This window comes from Grampus griseus (assembly GCF_964374135.1).
Source record: "Grampus griseus genome assembly, chromosome: 5".
In the NCBI taxonomy this organism is placed as follows: Eukaryota; Metazoa; Chordata; class Mammalia; order Artiodactyla; family Delphinidae; genus Grampus; species Grampus griseus.
In genome coordinates this window covers 28,119,539-28,139,787 of record NC_138998.1, presented here as the reverse complement: position 1 = coordinate 28,139,787, position 20,249 = coordinate 28,119,539, and the positions used below count along the sequence as shown (strand labels likewise).

At 39.1% G+C, this 20,249-nt stretch overlaps 1 protein-coding gene and 1 pseudogene across 3 annotated transcripts in view; one reads left to right on the top strand and one right to left on the bottom strand.

The window, feature by feature from the left end:
• The window catches only part of PIK3CB (phosphatidylinositol-4,5-bisphosphate 3-kinase catalytic subunit beta), a 188,474-nt gene that overhangs the window by 163,413 nt on the left and 4,812 nt on the right, over positions 1-20,249 (bottom strand). The window lies entirely within an intron of this gene.
• LOC309822813 (large ribosomal subunit protein uL30-like) lies at positions 5,969-6,754 on the top strand (annotated as a pseudogene). Its single transcript has one exon. The product of its transcript is annotated as a large ribosomal subunit protein uL30-like (transcript).

Here is a 20,249-nt window from a genome sequence, read left to right as displayed (position 1 = left end):
TGGTTAAGAATCCGCCTGGCAATGCAGGGGACACAGGTTTGAGCCCTGGTCCAGGAAGATCCCACATGCCGTGGAGCAGGTAAGCCCGTGTGCCACAACTACTGAGCCTGCGCTCTAGAGGCCACGAGCCACAACTACTGAAGCCCACGCGCCTAGAGCCCATGCTCCACAACAAGAAAAGCCATCACAATGGGAAGCCCACGCACTGCAACGAAGAGTAGCCCCCACTTGCTGCAACTAGGGAAAGCCTGCATGCAGCAACAAAGATCCAACGCAGCCAAAAATAAATAAATAAAATTTTAAAATTAAAAAATAAAAGAATTACCCCTTATTGTAACATTTTTCTCTTAAAAATTATACTCTTGGGGAGGGTCTAAATTTATTATCCTTTTCTATACAATTTACCCCTTGCCTTTTTAGGCTTGCTTTTATATTATTAACATATATATAAGAAAGAATTGTTTTTTCTACTTGTCAACTGGATGCTCAAGTGGAAGTCAGCTTTGCCTTTTTGCTGGCCTTTAAAAGTTTATCACCATTTTGCAACCATGATAATAATAATTCAGGTACAAAAAAAACCCTCAAGGGATGCTAACACTGGTGAAAGTTTGATGAGAAACAGGGTCTTTACTTGGACTCAAAGTATCCTCCCACGAAAATACTTATCAATGACAAAAGCAAAAATTAATAACTTTAAATGGAGAAATCAGGCTGACATCACTTTAATCAAGTAATCAAAGTTAAAACGACCAACAATGGAATGAACTGCCATCATGCATATGCTAAGGGATATACAATATCATTTCCATGGTTCTCCTGACAAAAATGAATAATCTGGATCTAACCATGAAGAACAACAAACCCAAAAAAGGGACATTCTACAACATAAACTTACCTGTATTTTCCAAATATATCAAAGTTATTACAGACAAGAAAAAAGGAATTGTTCCATGTTAAAGAAAATTACAGAGACCTGACAATCATACTCATAATGTGATACTGGACTGGGCAATGGTGGCAATAGTGTAGAGTATAATTAATACAACTGGTATAACTGGAATATGGATTATAGATAATAATATTTTATCAATGTTATATTTCCTAAATTTGAGAACTATAATATGGCTATGTAAGAGAATGTCTACTGATAATGCACAGTAACTTGGGTGGATCTTCAGGGCATTATTCTGAATGAAAAAAAGCCGATCTCAAAGGTCACATACCAGAGAATTTACACAGCATTCTTTTTTTTTTTTTTTTTTTTTTTTTGGCCACGCCACTCGGCTTACAGTATCTTACTTCCACAAACAGCGAGATTGAACCTGGGCCCCTGGCGGTGAAAGTGCCAGGTCCTAACCACTGGACCGCCAGAGAATTCCTTACATAGCGTTCTTAAAAATGACAAAATCATAGAGATGGAGAACAGATTATTGGTTGCCAGAGGTTAAAAAGGGTGGGAGGGATGGAAGTAGCATGGGAGAGGCTTGTGATATAACTGTTGTATCTTGACTGTGGTGGTGATCGCACAAATCTATACATGTGATGAAAATGCACAGAACTAAATACACACATAAATAAGTACACGTAAAACTGGTGAGTTTTGAATAAGGTGGATGGATTGTATCAAAGTCAATTTCCTGGCTTTGATTTTTTCTATAGTTATGCAAGATGTTACCACTGGGGAAATATGAGTAAAAGGTAACCAGGATTCTTCCATATTATTTCTTACAACAGCATGTGAATCTACAGTTATCTCAAAATTTAAAAAAAATTAAATGGTACCTACCTTTTTTTTCAAAATGTTAAAATTTTATTTACAAAGCTTCTTTGTTGTGCAGGAAAAAATGCTGTTACAATCTCACTGTAACTGATAGATGGTAGACTCACCAATCACACCTATCCACGCTCCAGCAAGAGTCTTACACAAAAACCTAACAATGCTTACAATTTCATTTGGGTGAAGTTCCCACAGAATTGAACTTCATTCCTTTTTGGGATGACTACAATGTACATAACAATGTTTAGAGTATGCTACTGTTTTACTTTTAAAGAGGGGAGATATATAAATATGTGTGGGGGTGTATATATATGTGTGTGTGTATATATATATATATATTTGTTTATATAAACCGAGGAAAAACGGTTGCCTCAGGGAATGAAAATTAGGCGGTGGGGAAAAGGGTGGAAAGATTAGCATTTCTCTAGGTTCAATGTTCCTAAGGCCCAAGGCTTTCTTCAGTTTAGGTCAAACATTATCAAGTGCCTACTATATGCCAGGCACTGTGCTAAGTATTTTAGTGGTGGTTGCAGGGTGAAACTAAATTATACAAGACACTACAACAGATGGTTCCCCACCCTCAGACAGGGGTAAATAATTAGATATGGGAATTTCAAAGGAATGAGGTGAAATCTAAGACAAAGGTACAGGATACAGAAGTGGGGCTCCTGGTGCAACCTAGATGGTTTTGTAGAGGAGTACACTTGAGCTATAAAAGGCTGAATAAGAGCAAAGCTGGGGGTGGAGGGTGCAGAAAGCTTTCTCAATGTGGATGGATGCTGTACCTATAGCTGTATGTGTTATTAACATATGATGAGGTGTTATTATCCCATTTTGCAAATGAGGAAATGGAGGCACAGAGAGAACAGATAACTTGCCCAAGATCACATGGCTAATAACTTGGAACCATCTGGTTCCAAGACAGTAATAGAAAGCTTGAGGCTGGTTTTAGTATCTGCCTTGGAAAGACCTGGGCTATTTCACTCCTATCCTTTACTCCTCTCTCCTTCCTTTTTCTCTTCCTTCATTCTCCTAGCTCTCCAGATTTTCTCCTACTCATCCTCCTCCCTTGTCTCAATCATTATAATGGCCCTTCTCTCTCTCTGTGCCCACACATACCTTGCAAACCTTGATTTCAAATCTGGCCACTTCAAAACTAGTCAAAAACTATACCAAAAGATTAGAAACAATTTCAATGTCAATTCATATACAAATAGAGAAAATTTATGTTATATTGATACAACAGAATACTAAGAAACCATGAAAAAGAATAAAGCCGTTCTGAAACTACAGATCCATAATATCAAATATCTTTTTAAGTAATAAGAAAAGACACAAAGAACAATGAGTATGCCACTCTACCATTTGTGAGGGTGGGGGTTTACGCGTATGTATATTCATAAAGGCATAGGTTATCTAAGGAACAACACACAAAAACTTAAAAGAGTGATCTCCTCCTGAGAATGAGGAGAGGCAGAAGACTTACATTTCACTGTATTTGTTTTAAATTTTATATGATATGCATGTATCAACTATTAAAAATAAATATGTATCTAAATAAAATAGTTAAACAGAAATAGAACTACCACACGATCCAGAAATTCCAATCCTGGGTATATATCAGAACAAAAACAAAAACATTAATTTGAAAAGATAGACACACCCAATGTTCATAGCAGCATTATTTACAATTGCCAAGATATGGAAGCAACCTAACACACACAATGGAATACTATTCAGCCATGAAAAAGAATGAAATCTTGATATTTGCAACAACATGGGTGGACTTGGAGGGCATTATGTTAAGTGAAATAAGTCAGACAGAGAAAGAGAAATATTGTATGATATCACCTATAAGTGGAATCTAAAAAATACAACAAACTAATGAATGTAATGAAAAAGAAACAGACTCATATATACAGAACAAACTAGTGGGGAGATGGAAGTAGGGAGGGGCAAGATAGGGGTAGGGGATTAAAAGGTACAAACTACCATGTATAAAATAAGCTACAAGGATACATTGTACAACAAGGGAATATGGCCAATATTTTATAATAACTATAAATGGAATATAATCTTTAAAAATTATGAATCACTATATTGTACACCTGTAACATATAATATTGTATACTGACTATACTTCAAAAAAATTTTTTTTAATTTTTTAAAACATTTTAAAAAATAGGGGGCTTCCCTGGTGGCGCAGTGGTTGGGAGTCCGCCTGCCGATGCAGGGGACGCGGGTTCATGCCCCAATCTGGGAGGATCCCACGTGCCGCGGAGCGGCTGGGCCCATGAGCCATGGCCGCTGGGCCTGCACGTCCACAGCCTGTGCTCCGCAACGGGAGAGGCCACAACAGTGAGAGGCCTGCGTACCGCAAAAAATAAAATAAAATAAAATAAAATCCTGAAAAAAATAAAAATAAAATAAAATCCTGAAAACCTAAATCCACGTAACCAGAGGCTCCCTGAAAGCTGGAGCCTAGACATTTGACAATTCCTTGTGCTTTTCAAACTGTCAGTAGTAATGAACTAGTGGGGTTCCCCCACAATTGAAGCAATCCAGTACTTTCCTAAAATACAATAAAAAGAACTAATAGAAAAATGAAGACAAAATACAAACCCATATTTTCTTATTATTAACTTTTGATTTCTGAAGGCTATAACAGTGGGCATGGCAACGGGCACTGGGATCACACTTTTGAGCAGTGATGCATCAAGACAACTAAGCCTACTCATGAGTTCTTACCACACCAGTTCCATCTCCTGAAAATTCAACAGAGACACCATCTGGCTAAAGAGATACTTCTCATGTTCTTGAAAAAGATCTTAAAATACTTATGTGGGGGGAAAAAAAACCTCCTGTCTATTCATGAAAAAGCCCATCAGAGCCAAAAAAACAAAAACAAAAACAAAACACTTCAGGAACCAATCTCTTTATAAAAAACAACATATGTTAAATGTTCTTTGATGCCTGATAGATTAACTCAGAAATCACTATTTAAAATACTGGGAATTCCCTGGCGGCCCAATGGTTAGGACTTCCAGCTTTCACTGCTGAGGGCGCAGGTTCAATCCCTGGACGGGAAACTAAGATCCCACAAGCCATGTGGGGGTGGGGGTGGGGGTGGGGGGGGACACCACAAAATACCTGAGATTAAATTAAGGCAACTCAAGGTGTTCTGTGAAACTCTTTACAGGAGACTAGTCTGTACTGGGTTTCACAATAAGAGTGCTCCAGATATGAAACTGTCTCTTTTCCAACACTATAATTCTACATCTGACTATCTTCTACCTTAATTTAAGTTCAAGTGGAGATATTATAGACAGTATTTATTAGCTCAAATAAATAATAAATTTATTAAATAATAAATAATAGAAGAGACACTGCTTTGGAAAAGACCCCCAGTGTTCTCCTTACTTGTGCAAGTAATAAATCCTTCTCCCGAGAAAAATAAACAAATACTAGGGGTTGTGGGAAAAAAACATGAAAAATTAAATCCAAGAGTAATTCCCAAGTTTCACACTCCTTTTAAAATAAAACACTTGCCAATGATATTAACAAACAGCTCACTCTTTTCCCTCTCTTTGTCAATACTATTAGAGATTTATCAATACACAGCAAAATGTTAACAACTAGGTGATACACAGAAGGAAAACCTAGGGCATGGATACCCCTGATTAACAGCCCTAATACGTAGCAAAACACATTTATTAGTGAAATTGAAAAAGGAAACAGAATTATTCAGCAATTAAAAGGAAGTACTGATACCACAATATGGATGAACCTTGAAAACATGATAAAGAATTCATTCACAATGACCTCATATTATGATTCCATTTATATGACATATCCAGAACAGGCAAATCTATACAGACATAAATGATTCATTGCATAGAGCTGGGAGCAAGGATGGGATTGAAAATGACAGCTAAAAGGTTCCTTTTTGAGGTGATAACATTTTTCTAAAATTGATTTTGGTAGGTTTGCACAACTCTGAATATACAAAAAAAATTGAAATGTACAATTGAAATGGATGAACTGTATTATACGCAAATTATATATCAATAAAGCTGCTGCCAGAAAAAATGGGGGAGGGGAGGAAACAGCAGCAGGCTCCACAGATAGTAGACAGTAACTGCTTACTAAATATATAACAAAAAATAAAGAAATGGCTCTTTCCCGGCTGGAACCATGGAAGGTGCTGAGGAGAAGAAAAAGAAGGTTCCTGCTGTGCCAGAAACCCTTAAGAAAAAGCGAAAGAATTTTGCAGAGCTTAAGATCAAGCGCCTGAGAAAGAAATTTGCCCAGAAGATGCTTCGAAAGGCAAGGAGAAGCTTATCTATGAAAAAGCTAAGCGCTATCACAAGGAATACTGGCAGATGTAGAGAACTGAAATTCGAATGGCTAGGATGGCAAGAAAAGCTGGCAACTTCTACGTACCCGCGGAACCCAAATTGGCATTTGTCATCAGGATCAGAAGTATCAATGGTATGAGTCCAAAGGTTCGAAAGGTGTTGCAGCTTCTTTGCCTCCGTCAGATTTTCAATGGCACTTTTGTGAAGCTCAACAAGGCTTCAATTAACATGCTGAGAATTGTGGAACCATACATTGCATGGAGGTACCCAAACCTGAAGTCAGTAAATGAATGGATCTACAAGCGCGGTTACGGCAAAATCAACAAGAAGCACACTGCCCTGACGGATAACGTGTTGATTGCTCGATCTCTTGGCAAATACGGTATTATCTGCATGGAGGATCTGATTCATGAGATCTATACTGTTGGAAAACGCTTCAAAGAAAAAAACAACTTCCTGTGGCCCTTCAAATGGTCTTCTCCACGAGGTGGAATGAAGAAAAAGACTACCCATTTTGTAGAAGGTGGAGATGCTGGCAACAGGGAAGACCAGATCAACAGACTTATAAGAAGGATGAACTAAGGTATCTACCATGATTATTTTTGTAATCTGGTCAGTTAATAAATAAACAGTGACTGCTTTCAAATTGAAAAATAAAATAAATTAAAAAAATAAAGAAATGAAGTGAGGGGATTTCCCTGGCAGTCCAGCACTTAACAGACTCTTGAGATTCCACTGCAGGGGGCACAGGTTCCATCCTGGTCAGGGAACTAAGATCCCGCATGCTGCATGGTGCAGTCAAAAAGTAAAATAAAAATTAAAAAAAAATGAAGTGAAAGGATTAAGTGCTTATATAGAAAAAAGAAAAAAGTACAGAATTCTTTCACATATACCTAGTGACAGAAATGCAGAAGCAAAACTGAATCAAGTCTACTGAGTACAGAAATGGATGAAGGAAGTAATAACTGGTCTTAGAATACCTTATACAGATCAACTAAAGAGCTATGCATATTATCTCTGTAGGTCAAGGCTAGCTATCATTCATGGTACAATATACATCAGTTTCCTTTTCTGTCCATAATTCCAACCTCTACTAATTATTTATGTAATTTAAAAGAAGGGAATATGATATTTACATAAACAGTGTGTGGAAGAGTAGAATACATACACATGTATATACTGGAAAAAGCAAAATCTCTCTGAAGGGCGTATGAGAAACTGATGGCTTTGGTTGCCTGTACAGAAGAGAGGAAGGGTGTTTCAAATTTTGAAAGTAGTATCTATCATGTAACCAAAAAAGTTAAGAATTTGAATGAAAAATATCTTTCAGTGAGTCTGAAAGCCCTCCAGCTTGACACAGATCCATTAAGCAACTACTCTATAGCTGCTTGGTTAAAAAAACATGCCTAAAGCCATGCAATGGTACTATATCATCCATTCTTCTATCTCCATCTTCTCACCAGAGTTCCAGAGAGTGAAACTCTATGTAAGTGGAAACACAGAATACTGGAGATATTCCTCCTGAACAATAAACACAAGAGACCCAGTTTCCTAGTCTAGCAACTAAGTGATCCCTAAGTCTCCTCTTAAATTCTGAGAACCTAGGAGATTAAATGATATTTCGCCAACCACATTTGTGTATGGTGTGAGGCAGTGTTCTAATTTCATTCTTTTACACGTAGCTGTCCAGTTTTCCCAGCACCACTTACTGAAGAGGCTGTCTTTTCTCCGCAGTATATTCTTGCCTCCTTTATCAAAGATAAGGTGACCATATGTGCGTGGGTTTATCTCTGGGCTTTCTATCCTGTTCCTTTGATCTATATTTCTGTTTTTGTGCCAGTACCACACTGTCTTGATTACTGTAGATTTGTAGTGGAGTCTGAAGTCAGGGAGCCTGATTCCTCCAGCTCTGTTTTTCTTTCTCAAGATTGCTTTGGCTATTCGGGGTCTTTTATGTTTCCGTACAAATTGTAACATTTTTTGTTCTAGTTCTGTATAAAATGCCACTGGTAGTTTGATAGGGATTGCACTGAATCTGCAGAGTGCTTTGGATAGTACAGTCATTTCACAATGTTGATTCTTCCAATCCAAGAGCCAATCACATTTGTGTCTCCAGGTTTCCCCTGTTCACATATCCCCTCCCCAACTTGAACAGATTTCAAAGAATCTCTTTAAGGAAAAAGTCTGTGTAGCACAAATCTGAAAACATAAATAGGTGTTAGAAAAATATGTGGGGACTTCCCTGGTGGCACAGTGGTTAAGGATCCGCCTGCCAATGCAGGGGGACACAGGTTCAATCTCTGGTCCAGGAAGATCCCACATGCCGCGGAGCAACTAAGCCCATTTGCCACGACTACTGAGACTGCACTCTAGAGCCCACGAACCACAACTACTGAGCCCACGAGTCACAACTACTGAAGTCCACGTGCCTAGAGCCCATGCTCTGCAACAAGAGAAGCCACCGCAATGAGAAGCCCGCACACCACAACGAAGAGTAGGCCCCTCTCGCCACAACTAGAGAAAGCCTGCGTGCAGCAAAGAAGACACAACGCAGCCAAAAAAATAATTTTGAAAAATAATAAACTGGGGGCTTCCCTGGTGGCGCAGTGGTTGAGAGTCCGCCTGCCGATGCAGGGGACACGGGTTCGTGCCCTGGTCCGGGAAGATCCCACATTGCCGCGGAGCAGCTGGGCCCGTGAGCCATGGCCGCTGAGCCTGCGCGTCTGGAGCCTGTGCTCCGCAACGGGAGAGGCCACAACAGTGAGAGGCCCGCGTACCGCAAAATATAATAATAATAATAAACTGGAAAAATATGTGTTAAAGTCAAAAATGATAACTGTCTTGGTAAACTTCAATCAAATATAAAAGAGATACTTATAGAAAATGTAAAATGATCCTATTTAAAATAAGTTATATATCTGTAATATGTTACCTTTGTAAAGAGGAATTAAGAAAATATACATGTACCTACTACTTTCTGCCAAAGAAATAAAGGAAAGATAACCCAGGAAAACAGATAGATAGATACATAGATACATAGATAGATATGAAAATGTACAGAGAAAGGAATGCAGGCTATATGCCTGAGTATAACAATAATTATCTCTTATCATCTCACACCAGTCAGAATGGCCATCATCAAAAAATCTACAAACAATAAATGCTGGAGAGGGTGTGGAGAAAAGGGAACCCTCTTGCACTGCTGGTAGGAATGTAAATTGATACAGCCACTATGAAGAACAGTATGGAGGTTCCTTAAAAAACTAAAAAGTAGAACTACCATACGACCCAGCAATCCCACTACTGGGCATATACCCTCAGAAAACCATAATTCAAAAAGAGTCATGTACCAAAACGTTCACTGCAACTCTATTTACAATACCCAGGACATGGAAGCAACCTAAGTGTCCACTGACAGATGAATGGATAAAGAAGATGTGGCACATATATACAATGGAATATTACTCAGCCATAAAAAGAAACGAAACTGAGTTATTTGTAGTGAGGTGGATGGACCTAGAGACTGTCATACAGAGTGAAGTAAGTCAGAAAGAGAAAAATACCGTATGCTAACACATATATATATGGAATCTAAAAAAAAAAAAAGGAAAAAGAAAAAAAATGGTCAGAAGAACCTAGGGGCAAGACGGGAATAAAGATGCAGACCTACTAGAGAATGGACTTGAGGATACGGGGTGGGGGAGGGTAAGCTGGGACAAAGTGGAAGAGTGGCATGGACATATATACACTACCAAACGTAAAATAGCTAGTAGTGGGAAGCAGCCGCACAGCACAGGGAGATCAGCTCCATGCTTTGTGACCACCTAGAGGGGTGGGATAGGGAGGGTGGGAGGGAGGGAGACGCAAGAGGGAAGAGATATGGGGACATATGTATATGTATAACTGATTCACTTTGTTATAAAGCAGAAAGTAACACACCATTGTAAAGCAATTATACTCCAATAAAGATGTTAAAAAAATAATAATAATTATCTCTGAGGAGGGCAATGGGAATGGGGAGAACAGAGGAGGTTGGAGTAGAAAGGTCTGAAAGGGGACTTTCACTTTCTCTTGTACTTTCCTTCTATATTTGAATTTTTTACAACTAGCATATGGTTACTGAATAACTAAGGACATTTCAGGAAAGGTGAAATGTACCTATAAGCTAATTCCCATTAACTTTATTTTTTTAATAAAACCTGAAAGTAGCAGGAGTGTTATCTTTTTCTAAAAGCATTACTTTTCCTAACAGAAGAAATTACCCAAAATGTGAATCTCTTACACACCACACACATATATGTACCTAAACACAGTCCTGTTAAACAAAATTTAAGAAACTTTCCTGCTCCTCCTGATGTTTCTATTCCTTCTAGAAACCCAGTAACTTGCAAAGTGTTCAATATCAGGACTTCCCTTGTGGTCCAGTGGTGGAGAATCTGCCTTACAATGAATGCAGAGGACGCGGGTTCAATCCCTAGTCAGTGAACTAAGATCCCACACGTCGCCAAGCAACTAATCCCACATGCCACAAGTACTGAGCTCACGCACCTCAACTAGAGCCCACGTGCTGCAAACTACAGAGCCCACGTGCTCTGGAACCCACGCGTCACAACTACAGAGCCTGCGCCCTGGAGCCTGTGCGCCACAACTAGAGAAGCAAAAACCTGCATGTCACAACTAAAGAGAAGCCCACGCAATACAACGAAGATCCCTCATGCTGCGGCTAAGACCCGATGCAGCCAAAAATACATTAAATAAATATATAATAAATAAATAAATCTTTAAAAAAAATGTTCACTATCTCTCTAATGCAAATTTCCCCTTCTCAAACCCACTGTCATAGTTAAGCATCCCTCACTGCTCTTCTGGACTGCATATATTGTAATACTTCCCCTCCCTGTCTCCCTACCTTTGAAGGGAATCCTTCCAAGTCTGCCCTCAGATCACAGAAGTATATTTTATAATTCTACTCCAAGGATCTTGGGCTACTTGTACAAATGCAATCAAGGGACAGTTGAGCAATTCTCCAAATAATCTGATGATTAGAGGCAACCAAATTAATCTATTCTTTAAATTTCAGACAAATTTTAATAGCTACTAAAGCAGTCTGATAAAAAGATTGAAGCGTATGGAGTAGAAACTATTGACTAAAATAATTATCCTGCTCATTCTGGATCGGTTTGATATCTCCTTCAAAGAGACAGTAATAGATTTGGATCCTGGTGTGTAGCAAAATGTGAATAAATCTGAGAACTGCCACCAGTGAGGATTTGATATTAAAATTACTTCTCTTTTAAATTAATTAATTTATTTATTTATGGCTGCATTGGGTCTTCGTTGCTGCATGCGGGCTTTCTCTAGTTGTGGCAAGCGGGGGCTACTCTTCGATGCGGTGTGCAGGCTTCTCACTGTGGTAGCTTCTCGGTGCGGAGCACAGGCTCTAGGCGCGTGGGCTTCAGTAGTTGTGGGACGTGGGCTCAGCAGTTGTGGCTCACAGGCTCTCGAGTGCAGGCTTAGTAGTGTGGCACACGGGCTTAATTGCTCCACGGCATGTGGGGTCTTCTCGGAAGGCTCAAACCCGTGTCCCCTGCATTGGCAGGCAGATTCTTAACCACTGCCCCACCAGGGAAGCCCTAAAATTGCTTTTGACAACTCAATACAGGAAAGAGGTAACAATTGAAACGAAAAATTAATATTCCTTTTTTTTTTTTTTTTTTGGTACGCGGGCCTCTCACTGTTGTGGCCTCTCCCGTTGCTAAGCACAGGCTCCGGACGCGCAGGCTCAGTGGCCATGGCTCACGGGCCCAGCCGCTCGGCGGCACGTGGGATCTTCCAGGACCGGGGCACAAACCCGTATCCCCTGCAGCGGCAGGCGAACTCTCAACCACTGCGCCACCAGGGAAGCCCCAAAAATTAATATTCTTGATAGTAGCCCTTCCCTCAGAGGGAAAGCAGCAAACAAGCAATGCCACCATAAAGGATTTAGCAAAGTGCCTGCTATATTGTAAGCATTCCATAAACCCTGGCTATCATTATTAATATGCCTAACACAGGGTTAGACCTCCATCTTACCCACCTATGCATTAATTGTACAGGTATAATACAAGTCAATGTAGAAGACAGAATAAATACAATTTTCTTAAGCTTTAATGATACTTAAACTAAACATTAGAGTGTCCACTGTGTTTAATTTTGTAATACCTTACAAAATTACCTTTTTAATCATCAAAATAGCTGAATTTCTTTACTTTGTAGTTACATGCATTGATTACATAAATTCAAAATCACAAAAGGAAATTCAAAAGCACATAATTCAAAAGCACAAACGGATATACAATAAAGTCTCCCTACCACAAATGTCTCTCAGCATCCGAGGTTACACTCCCCAGAGGCAACCAACGTATAGCAGTTTGGGGGTATCCTTTCAGAAAGCCTGCATCTAGGGAGTTCCCTTGTGGCTTAGTAGTTAGGATTACGGGCTTTCACTACCATGGCCTGGGTTCAACCCCTGGTTGGGAAACCGAGATCCTGCAAGCCACACGGCATGGCCAAAATAAAAATAAATAAATAATAAAAAGGATTAAATTATATGTTTATGTACCAATTATCTTCAGAAAAGTAAGCCAGAAAAAGTTGACGTTATTCATTAGGTTTTAACTGAATGGAGCACTTCCTTATAATATCAACTGCATAGTTGGGAAATAAAACACTAACTTAACATGTATTCAGTTTAAACTGGTATGTATTTTTAAATTCCTGAAAAAAATAAACAACTTTGTACATTAAAAAATAAAGAATTTTTCCATTTTAAATAATAATGCAGGGAATTCCCTGGTGGTCCAGTTAGGACTCTACGCTTTTCACTGCCGAGGGCGCAGGTTTGATCCCTGGTCCTGAAACTAAGATCCCGCAACCTGCGTGGCACGGCCAAAAATTTAAAAAAAATTTTTTAGGGATTCCCTGGTGGTGCAGTGTTTTAAGAATCTGCCTGCCAATGCAGGAGACACAGGTTCAAGCCCTGGTCCGGGAAGATCCCACATGTCACGGAGCAACTAATCCCATGTGCCACGACTACTGAACCTGCACTCTAGAGCCCGTGGGCCACAACTACTGAGCCCACGGGCCACAACTACTGAAGCCCACGTGCCTAGAGCCTGTGCTCCACAACAAGAGAAGCCACCGCAATGAGAAACCCGCACACCACAACAAAGAGTAGCCCCCACTTGCCACAACTAGAGAAAGCCCACTCACCACAACTAGAGAAAGCCCGCGTGCAGCAACAAAGACCCAATGCAGCCAAAAATAAGATTAATTAATTAATTTTAAAAATAAAATAAAATGACCTTAGCAATTTTCTAAAAAAAAAATTGCTACCTTTTAAGATTACATTTTAAGGCAAACATTATTGACACTGTCAATATACGAAGACTTCAAGAAGGATTGTATTCCTTAAAAATATTTTCCTTTACTAAAATCAGATCCCAACCTCAGCATACAACTAACTAGATGTAGTCAGTCCAAAACTTCTCTTAAGTTATTAAATAGTTCATTTTCAAAATGGATAATACATCGGTGGCTTTAGGTCTCCACACCCACTCAGGAATGATGAAAGAATACCTGTAATTTTGTAACTACACAGTTCTCATCTATAGAAACCATTGCTTATAAATGAATTTAAAATAGTGATTAGCTCAAAACAATTATTATGGAATTTATAAGATAGGATTTTCCTGTTCTAAGTGCTTGCATTTTATTTTGTAAAATAATACACAATTTGGGAAATAATGTTAAAGGCGAAGTGGGTAACTAAAATAACATTTGTGAGTCACTGAGATTACTGTCAACAGAAAAAAGTTCAGACTTCTAAGAGGGAAAAGTGACCTACCTGCCCCAATTTGAGCCCACTCACGGCTTGTCTATGGGAAGAGGCATACCCAGTAAGAGCTCAACTCTTCAGCTGTAAAGAAAATAATCACAAATCCCCCATTTGCAGATTGGACGTGCTGTCATAATGGCTTATAATGGCATCACAACCAGAAACTTGCCTGAAACAAGTTAACTGGGCTCCAGAGTTAGAAAGAAAACCTCCATTGTGTCCTGTGCATCTCCTTCTATGTGTCTGAGTACTACTAATGGTAGATGTAATGTTAATGCTCACATTCCTTTCTCCTGTGAATATGAAAAAAAAGGCCAAATAGTATTAATGCTTCTCAATTCACTATTTTTTTAAGTTAAGGGATTAACAACTGTAGTCTACTGGTTCATTTATTCAAAGTAAATTTATGAAAAAAAAAGTAAATTTATGTCTAACTTCCTCTATTCCCAATAATTTAGGATCAAGCTTAGCAACATGTTTTAATATACCACCCAAACAAATTTCCTAAGCAGAAGAGGAAAAAAAAAACTGTGTTTTCTTATTTTAAAACTCTGTAGGGCTTCCCTGGTGGCGCAGTGGTTGAGAGTCCGCCTGCTGATGCAGGGGACACGGGTTCGTGCCCCGGTCCGGGAAGATCCCACATGCTGCGGAGCGGCTGGGCCCGTGAGCCATGGCCGCTGAGCCTGCGCGTCCGGAGCCTGTGCTCCGCAACGGGAGAGGCCACAACAGTGAGAGGCCCGCGTACCGCAAAAAAAAAAAAAAAAAAAAATCTGTAGAGATGATCTACACAAGCGGACTAGGACCTCTAACTATACAAAGTCATACATTAAGTATTTTTGTTACTTACACATATATGACAAACCACAAAACCACAGTCCAATTGTAAAGCCAAGGGAAAAGAAAAAGCTCATCTTACATTCAAAACAAAGGTATGGGACTTCCCTGGTGGTCCAGTGGGTAAGACTCCGCAATCCCAATGCAGCGGGCCGGGGTTTGATCCCTGGTCAGGGAACTAGATCCCACATGCCTGCCACAACTAAGAGTTCACATGACACAACTAAGAAGCCCACATGCCCCAACTAAAGATCCCGCATGCCGCAACTAAGACCCGGTGCAACCAAAATAAATAAATAAATTTTTTTTTTTAAGGTACACTATATCACATAACTAATTCATTGTTTAACTCTTAACTCTAATCCATAAAACAGGACTATACACATAGAAACTTGTTTAAGAGTAGTGAGTGAAAGTTAATGCTTAAATGATTAGAAAATTGCTTCCTGTTTTCAAATACCCAGGTACTGTAAAATGAAGGTGGTGATTATTACACTAAAAAGCAACACTTTAAACTTATATAATCTCGGGCTTCCCTGGTGGCACAGTGGTTAAGAATCTGCCTGCCAATGCAGGAGACACAGGTTTGAGCCCTGGTCTGGGAAGATCTCACATGCCGCGGAGCAACTAAGCCCATGCGCCACAACTACTGAGCCTGCACTCTAGAGCCCACGAGCCACAACTACGGAAGCCCACACGCCTAGAGCCCATGGTCCGCAACAAGAGAAGCCACCACAATGAAAAGTAGCCCCTGCTCACCACAACTAGAGAAAGCCCGCGCACAGCAACAAAGACCCAACACAGCCAAAAATAAATTAATTAATTAAAAAAATAAGAAAGGAAAGAGCCCTCTTCAAAAAAAAGAAAAAAATATATATATATAGTCTCTTTCAACCTTCCTCTGAAGGACCTAACAAATAAAAAAACTATTGAGGCAATCAGCTATAAGCATAAATTCTACCCCAGTGTTCACAGCAACATTATTTACAATAGCCAAGAAATGGAAGCAACCTAAGTGTCCATAAACAAATGAGTGGATACAGAAGAGTGGTGTATATATATATATATACAATGGATTACTACTCCGTTATAAATAAAAAGAACAAAATTTTGCCATTTGTAACAACATGGATGGATATCGAGGATATTATGTTAAGTGAAATAAGTCAGAAAGAGAAAGACATACTGTATGATAACACTTATATGTGGAATATAAAAATTAAAACAAACTAGTGAATATAAGAAAAAAGACTTACAGATATAGAGAACAAGTGGTTACTAGTATGGAGAGGGAAGGGGGGAGGAGCAAGATGGGGTAGGGCAGCGGCCCCCAAACTTTTTGGCACCAGGGACCAGTTTCGTGGAAGACAATTTTTCCACGGCCAGGGCAGGGACGGGGATGGGGGGCAGGAGGGGGTTCAGGTCATAATGCAAAAGATGCTTTAGGTAGTAATGCAAGCCATGGGGAGCGGCAGATGAAGCTTTGCTCACTCACCTGCCACTCATCTCCTGCGGTGCGGCCCAGTTCCTAACAGGCCTTGGACCACTACCGGTCTGTGGCCTGGGGGTTGGGGACTCCTGGGGTAGGGTATTAAGAGGTACAAACTACTATGTATAAAATAAATAAGCTACAAGAGAACATTGTACAAGACAGGGAATATTTTATAATAACTATAAATGGAGTATAACCTTTAAAAATTGTGAATCACTACGTTGTACACCTGAAACATATAATATTGTAAATCACCTATTCCTCAAAAAAAATAAATTTAAAAATAAATAAATAAGCAAAAGCATAAATTCTAGAGTCATACAGACCGGAGTTCAAAACCTGACTCTTCCACTTAAAAGCTATGTGCCACCTGGCATGTTAACTTCCCAAAGCTTCAGTTTACTCATCTCTTTTTTTTTTTTAATAAATTTATTTATTTATGGCTGCATTGGGTCTTTGTTACTGTGTGCAGGTTTTCTCTAGTTGCGGAGAGCGGGGGCTACTTTTTGTTGCGCTGCGTGGGCTTCTCATTGCAGTGGCCTCTCTTGTTGTGGAGCACGGGCTCTAGGCACAGGCTTCAGTAGTTGTGGCACGTGGGCCCAGCAGCCGTGGTTCGCGAGCTCAGTAGTTGTGGCACACGGGCTTACCTGCTACGTGGCATGTGGGATCTTCCCGGACCAGGGCTTGAACCCGGAACCCCTGCGTTGGCAGGCGGACTCTCAACCACTGCGCCACCAGGGGAGCCCTCCTCATCTCTTAAATGAGGATATCATTAGTACCTTCATTACAAGTTTGTTATGAAGATAAAATGAATAATGCACAAAGAGGAGTTAGCATAATCTGACACATAGGTGAGCATTCAATAATGTTAACTTTGGTTATAGTTTAATCCTATATAGTAAATCACACAGAGGAGTTTTTCTAATAGGCTATATTGACAGTCACAGCTTTAAATGACAAAAGAACATATTGATAAATGGAAGCAGGTAACAATAGAATACATAGAATTAAAGAAGTCACTGATCAAAAAATAATTGCCTGGCTCTCAAGGAGAAGATAGTAAATTCTTCATAAGTTAAAGGTAAAACAATTGTTACTGGTTGGTACAGCAATATATAGTTCTCTATAACACACACACACACACACACACACACACACACACACACACACACACACACACACACACACACACACACACACACACACACACACGACATTCCTTGTAGGTAGAATGAGAATCTAAAACCCAGAAGCCTCTCAGTTAGGGAAAATTTTAATAATTTAATAATGGAATGTTGAGTAAAGTACATCAAGAGTTAAGAACTAATGATTTCCAATGAAAATGTGAAATTTCCACAGCCATCAAAAGAACAAAAATAAAATAATTATAATTGATCATAACATTGTCCAAAATCAACAACCATCTTCTATGGATGTTTCCTTAGGCTCACAGTGCAAAAAACAAGTGTGTTAAGAGAATTCCAGTTGGTTTTCCCCAGGACATGCCTCTAATAATTAACTACAATGAATCTCATTGGAGGAATGATGTCCATGTAGCTGATAAACATGGAACCTAACTTTTGAAAATATACAACTGCAGAAATAAGTTTTAAATAAATTTGTGTTCAGATAACATAAGGGCAGCAATTTGTATTGATTTATAAAGTCAGAGGAAAACACTGATTTTAATAGTATGATATCTAAATACAAGATCTACACTAAATCAGTAGTTCAAGAATAAGCAATTTTAAATGACCATATTTCAACTATTTAATAGAAATTAGTTACTGTGTAACTACATGTAAGTAACATGTCAGAGGTAGTAAATAGCGGCCTGGCTACAAGAAATGAGCACCTCTATTTCAAACAGGTCTTCATTTTAACTCCTATGAAAATGTTTAACAGGTTAAGTGATTAAATAAACATTAAAGAGAACTTCAAACTGCAGTAAATTTATAATTCTGACAATCTGCAATACTCATTTAAATCACAAAAGCTCAATCATTTAAGCTAGCAAAGTACAAATGTCTCAAAATGGAGTTTGGCCTCTTGTTGACAGTCACCTCAAATTTCTTCCAGTGGCTCAGCAGGTAAGGAATTCATGGAATTCAGGGCTTCAAGGTCTAGTAAGCATTACTAAACCTTACTGGTTAAACCATCCAGTCAACACCAAGTTATGTGGGGCAATGCCTGTAGATTATCTAACTCCTTTGTCCCTTCCCACATATTCTCTACTTCATAACTACCATTACTTCTAAACGGTACAAAGAGGTAAACATGAAATTGGTATATATTATAAATTAGTTATTAGAAATGCAAAGAAAAACTATGGTCAGGAATGTGGTTAAACTGCAGTTTAAATAAAGCTTCTGGATTACCCATGGATTTCTTTTAATCCACATAATCCTCCTCCTGAAGGCATGGATAATCAGGTTCGCATTTCCATTGAAGGCAAATGAGCATTTGCCCGGTGGTCTCCCAAGTAGCCAGAGCAGCAGGAGACAAGCTACAGGGTCAGGGATGCAGCAGTCCCTCCAGGGTTTGCAGTAGGGGATTGTGAGCTGCTGACCTGTGCTCTAACAATACCACAACACAGGGGACTGCCAGATTAACTTTCTTTATTTTGGCGGTAAATTCCCCCTATTAAAGGCTCAACCGATAATAACCTCAGGTGACCTACTTTAAATAATCAAGAAAATAAGGAAATATACATTCTTGGTGAAGAAGCGGGGGAAAGATAGATCATGGAGCCAGGACTCAGGGGAAGGATGTGTAAATTTTTTGAGGAAATGAGGAATTTCTAAATTATTGACTGCTTTAGGCTGGAAAAAAGTTAAACGAATAATGGAAAGCTACCTTTGCAATACACCATAGCTATAAAGATAGCACATCTTTCCCTCAAACCCTAGGAGAGTTGAATACCTGAAACAACTAAGTGCTGGAATAAAATGGATAGTCTAGCAGAGGTGACAATGCTAGAGAGAGAGAAGAGAGAAAAGCTGAGACTTCATAACATAATCCTTGGCAAAATTAATCTCCAGTTTACCCTAGCTTACCCTGCGATTGCAGTAAATGGGATTCTGGGTTTATCAAAGACACATGAGAAGATATGTTATGCCATCCTTTATGATTTTATCACAGACTTCGCCTCCAAATTTCTTTGTTAGATGCTCCCTATTGTAACTTGACATCATGGGATTTGCCTCACTTGACAGGTTCCAGAAGTTATACAATAATTTTTTTTTTAATTTAAAGCCTTTTAAACATTCCTCCATCTACAAAGTTTATTGCTTTATTGCATGTAAACCCGTTATGTTGAAGACTGGAATTCTTTCATTTATATTTCTAAAAGAAAACCAACAATTAGGTTGATCAATTATCCACTTATTCCAAGTTCTAACATATTCTATGCATGAGAGACTTTCCCTTTAAAAAAACAAATAAATCCAGGGAATTCGCTGGCGGTCCAGTGGTTAGGACTCTGCGCTTTCACTGCCAAGGGCCTGGGTTCAACCCTTGGTCAGGGAACTAAGACCCTACAAGCCGCGTGGTGGCCAAAAAATAAAAAAATAATTCCAAGTGTTAAAAATGAAGGGGAGGCTGACCGCAAAGGGGTAACATGAGGAAATTCTTTGGGGTGTTGGAATTATTCTGTACATTGTTAATGGCGGTGATAGTTACAAGAATCTAGGCATGTGTTAAAACTCATAGGACTGTACATGAAAAAGTTTTTGTAAAATTTTAATATTCAAGGTCACTCTCCTTTTAGAAATGCCTTTTTTATTTAAAGAAAAAAAAAACTATCAACTCAGAAAAAGAAAGGTCTAAATTAGAGATACGCAATCTGCATTATCAGAGCAACTGGTAGGTAACACACTATACACACCCAACCATACATCTAATACCTTTCAT